The sequence below is a fragment of the Ipomoea nil genome, unplaced genomic scaffold (genome assembly GCF_001879475.1).
Source record: "Ipomoea nil cultivar Tokyo-kokei standard unplaced genomic scaffold, Asagao_1.1 scaffold2025, whole genome shotgun sequence".
NCBI lineage: Eukaryota > Viridiplantae > Streptophyta > Magnoliopsida > Solanales > Convolvulaceae > Ipomoea > Ipomoea nil.
The window spans coordinates 139645-145000 of NW_017618453.1; positions in this window are offsets into that span (position 1 = coordinate 139645).

The window sequence follows — 5356 nt, forward strand, 5'->3', positions numbered from 1 at the left end:
TGAGGAGTTCATGAGTTTGGACATTTTTTTACTGTGAGGGATTTTAGATGCTTTGTATGCTTGAAGGACATAGAATTGATGCGTAGCGAGAGTAGGGCAATTCCTAGTCGTAATCCTTGTTTATATGATAACAAGTGTGGCTTGTATGCTATGATTCTTCTGTGCATTATGGTCCCTTGCTGGAATCCTTATTTTCCTTGCATTCAATCTCATTTTTATTGCCTCATTTACTTATTATTTATGTTGAGCATGGCTTGAATTTTATGATTTGCATAGCTTCTTTTATATTTTTTTAGACGACTAATTCATTGTTATTGCATCTAACATGACATAACCTTCAATTTCCTAAGGATGACATTTCATATCCTTGCATTTTATATCTGACAATATTACCTAGTCAATAATATATAACAAGAAGGTAAACCATCATAGTATTGCCCATAGCTGACTGGCTTAAGTTGAGAGAAGTCAAACTTACAATCTTCTAATTACCAATCAAATTGTCCGATCAACTCAACTAGGATTGCACCTATTATCTTTTAATTATTGTCATTAATCAATGTGAGTGTCAATTTTTCTAGATGGATTTTTCTCTTTTAGTTTTCAAAACAATAAAATATTTAAATAATATTTTTTATGTCATCATAAATCTATTTCAATATATTTTAGTTCTCATTTATTATAGAATAACATTTCTCTTCTCTCTTAATTAATTAAGACTTACTTCTAACAATAAGGTGGAAGTTTGATTCTTATTGCAAATATTAAAGATTTGGATTGCATTTCAGCTAGACTCTTTATACACAAAAATATACTCAATATAAATTAGTGAGTATAAAACAAGATTAACCTGATTTAGTGAAATCATTGCAAATAAAACTAACGCTCCAATTCGGAGGCCAATATACGACCAAAAAGTTCACATAGAAATTTATTTACTCAACATTATTGACTCGATTTTTCAAACGTGTTGAAATGTGTGTGCTTAATTAGTGAAGGATACTATGACACGTATCCTAAAACCACTCACAATTTAAATTAATATTTTAAATGTGACGTTTCATAATTAATGGAAATGGCATTGCTTCAACATACTTTAATTAAGATATTTTCTCCTAAAAAATTGAATCTCCAATTCAAAAAACCACTCAACTAATTAAAAGAGTAAGGGACTCATCAGGCATATGGAAGGCAGGCTTCGTAGCCAAACTTGGAACGTGCACCCCATTGGAGGCGGAAGCCTGGGCTATTCTTAAAGGAATTCAATTCGCAACAGCCAAAGGATTCATGAATGTGCATATTGAAAGTGATTCACATGAAGCCCTTAGCTACTTGACCAATCCTAGAACCCCCTGTATTGCTGCTCATAATGTCCTTGAAGCTTGCAAGAAGGAACTCCGCCACCTCACTTCCTGGAAGCTTAATCCCATATATCAAGAACAAAATTGTGTTGCTGATGCATTGGCGAAGATGGCTTTAGACCACGACTTTGGACTCCTCTCATTAACAGACCCTCCGGATGGGATTAGCATTCTTCTTGATAATGATAATTCCAGCCTTCCTGTAAGGAATTGAGAATAAACTGCAAGCATTGTTGCAGAGAAAGATGGAAAATATATATTGCATATAAGTTGTATGTAAAAGAAGAATACAATGTGTGTATATATATACAACTAAGCTAACGGTAGGAAAAGTGAGAAAGGTAAGAGAACCAATCATCTAGGAATTTACCTAAACTATGATCCTAAGAATATGGAAATAAGTATGAATACATATATAAATATTCTAAAAGATATATGTAATATAAATATAGATATTATTTTTCTTCACTCCCCCTCAAGCTCAAGGGTGGTACATGAGCTTGGAAGTAATGGCGTTGAATGTTTGAGGGAGGAGGCCCTTTGTGAAGATGTCGGCGAGTTGTTGATTAGATGGAACGAAAGTGGTGCGTAGTGTACCAGAAGTAATCTTTTCTCGAACGAAATGACAATCAATTTCGACATGCTTGGTTCGTTCATGGAAGACGGGATTGTTGGCAATGTGGAGAGATGCTTGATTGTCACAATGTAAATGTGCAGGATGAGCTGGTATATCTAGTTCGGATAAGAGTAGTTGGAGCCATGTAATTTCACTTGCTGCACTTGCCATGGCACGATATTCAGCTTCAGCAGAGGATCGAGAAACTGTGGTTTGCTTCTTTGTTCGCCAGGATAGCGGACTTGTTCCTAGGAAAGTACAATATCCTGTAGTTGAGCGTCGTGTGGTTGGACAAGAGGCCCAGTCAGCATCACAATATGCATGTAATTTTAAGGAGTTATTCGTGGATAATATGATACCACGAGCAGGAGACATTTTGAGATAACGCACAACTCGAAGAGCAGCGTGCCAATGTGTGTCACGTGGTGTGGACATGAATTGAGAAAGAAGATTGACTGCATAAGTGATATCTGGTCGAGTGACCGTAAGGTAGAGCAGACGACCAATCAATCTTCTATATATGGAGGGGTCAGTAAGAGGTTCACCAGTATCAGGAATGAGTTGGTGGTTAACCTCTATGGGAGTTGAGGCGGGTTTGCAAGCTAATAGCCCAGTATCGGAGAGAATCTCAAGAGTATACTTCCGTTGATTTAGGACGATTCCAAGAGAGGATCGTGCAACTTCTATTCCAAGGAAGTATTTTAATGGACCCAAGTCTTTGAGCTGGAATTGTTGTGCAAGGTAACGTTTGAGGATAGTAATGATAGTCGGATCATTCCCTGTAATTACAATATCATCAACATAAACAAGCAATATGGTTAGAAAATGACCTCGTCTATAAGTGAACATGGAATAATCTGCTTTAGATTGTGTGAAGCCAGCATTAGTGAGGGATGTGGAGAAAGTTGTGAACCAAGATCGGGATGCTTGTTTAAGCCCATAAAGAGATTTGTGGAGACGACAAACGCGATTCTCCCCCTTTCGCCCAAAACCGGGAGGGACCTGCATATAGACTTCTTCATGAAGAGTGCCATGAAGAAAGGCATTTGAGACATCAAGTTGATGGGTAGCCCATCTTTGTGCAGCTGCGATGCTTAGAACTGTACGGACGGTGACAAGCTTAGTGACAGGGGCAAAGACATCAGTGAAGTCCAACCCTTCAAGTTGATAGTATCCTTTGGCGACTAGGCGAGCTTTGTATCGCTCTACAGAACCATCAGGGTTATATTTAATACGGTAAACCCATCGACAACCAATAGCAGACTTACCAGGTGGTAGAGTGGTTAAAGACCAAGTGTGATTGGCTTCTAGAGCACGAATTTCTTCGTCCATGGCTTGTTGCCATTTAGGGTCTTTTTGTGCAGCTGAGAAGGAAGAGGGTTCGATTTCTTTAGAAATGTTGTTTATGAAGCAAATGTGGTCTTCAGTGTATGGTTTAAAGTTGAGAAAGTTGGAGATGGGATATTTTGTGGATGTGGTCATGTTGCATTGGTAGTCAGAGAGGTAACTAGGAGGCTTTCGTTGCCTTTGAGATCGTTGTTGGATAGGTTGCACTTGCGTGGGGATGGGTGGGTTAAGCATAGGAGAATTAACCTCAGGTGGAGGATTTTCTGGTAAGGTAGGTATGTGAGGAGTGGCATTAGAATTCTTAGGAATAGGTGAAGTAGTTGGAGTACCATGTGCTTCAATAGGTGGTATGGGGTTTTCAGGAAGAGGTTTGGTAATTGGGGTATTGTGTGTTTCAATGGATGGTACGGGTAATGGCAATATAGGGGTGAGTGTTGATTGATCAAATAAATTAGGATCATTTTTAAAAGGAAAAATAGTTTCATAGAAGACAACATCGCGACTTACCAAAATTTTCTGAGAGTCAAGATCATATAACCTGTAAGCTTTTTGACCTTGAGGGTAGCCAAGAAAAATGCAACGCTTGGCCCTAGGATTGAACTTATTAGGATGATATTGTATAGTAGAAGCATAACACAAGCAACCAAAAGTACGTAAAATGGTGAAATCAGGAGAACAACCAAAAAGAATTTCAAAAGGAGTTTTATTTTGTAAGTTTGGGGTAGGGGTACGGTTGATAATGTAAGTAGCGGTTAAAACACAATCACCCCAAAATTTGAGGGGTAGGCCCGCTTGGAAGCGTAAAGCACGTGCCACATTAAGGAGATGGCGATGCTTGCGTTCGACAACCCCATTTTGTTGAGGTGTCCTAGGACAACTAAGTTGTTGTAAAATACCATTTTGAAGTAAGATGTTTTGAAAATCAGTTTGTGTAAATTCAGAGCCATTGTCACAACGAAAAGTTTTAACACATGTGTTGAAATGGTTTTTTACATATGATAAAAAACGAACAAGTAATAAGAAAGCATCAGATTTATATTTCATTAAAAATGTCCATGTTGCCCTAGAAAAATCATCAACGATAGTTAAGAAATAATGATGTCCAGTACGAGTTGGAGTAGAATATTTACCCCAAGTATCAACATGAATCAAATCAAAGCAAGCAGAAGTAGAAGTATGACTAATAGGAAAAGATAAACGTGTCTGTTTGGAAATGTGACAAACATCACAAGGGTCTTGAAAATCAGAACAACCCAAAATAGAAATTAAGTGTTTAAAAACAGAATGTGACGGATGACCAAATCTAGCATGCCATGTATTAGGTGTAATGGTGAGTAATGCAGCGGGGTGTGGTGGAGAACTAAAAAAGTAAAAACCATTGCGTTCATGGCCCCGACCAATCTCCGTCTTCGTTGAAAGGTCCTGAAACACACAATAATTAGGGAAAAAAATAACGGTACAATTGGAATCTTTAGCCAATTTTTGTACAGATAATAAGTTAAATTTAAAAGTCAGGACATATAAAACATCAAGTAAAACAACAGTTGAAGACAGGCGAGCATTACCAACACCATGGACCGGAACAGTAACACCATTTGGAACAGATATATTAGTCACCATATTATTAGGCATAGATAAATTATTTAAAATAGATGGGTTAAAACAGACATGATCAGTAGCACCTGTGTCAATGACCCATTCATTGGAAAAATTAAAAATAGAAGTTAGAGCAATAGACTTACCAACAAGGTTTGCTTTAGGCTCTTTTACCTCTCGTAAAAGTCGAAGTAATTGCTGAATGGAATCGGAAGAGATCTCTAACGAAGTTGATGGTGTCCCCATAGGTTGGCTATTTGTATTACCTTTTTTGTAAAATTTGTGTCCAGGGGGATATCCATGCAGCTTGTAACAAGATTGTTGTGTATGGCCAGGGATCCCACAGTGTGCACACTTTGTCCGAGATCGATTGTTGTTAGAACGAGAAGTGGAAGCAGATGTATGGATATTGCTCGCAGATGATAGGTTGGCAGTA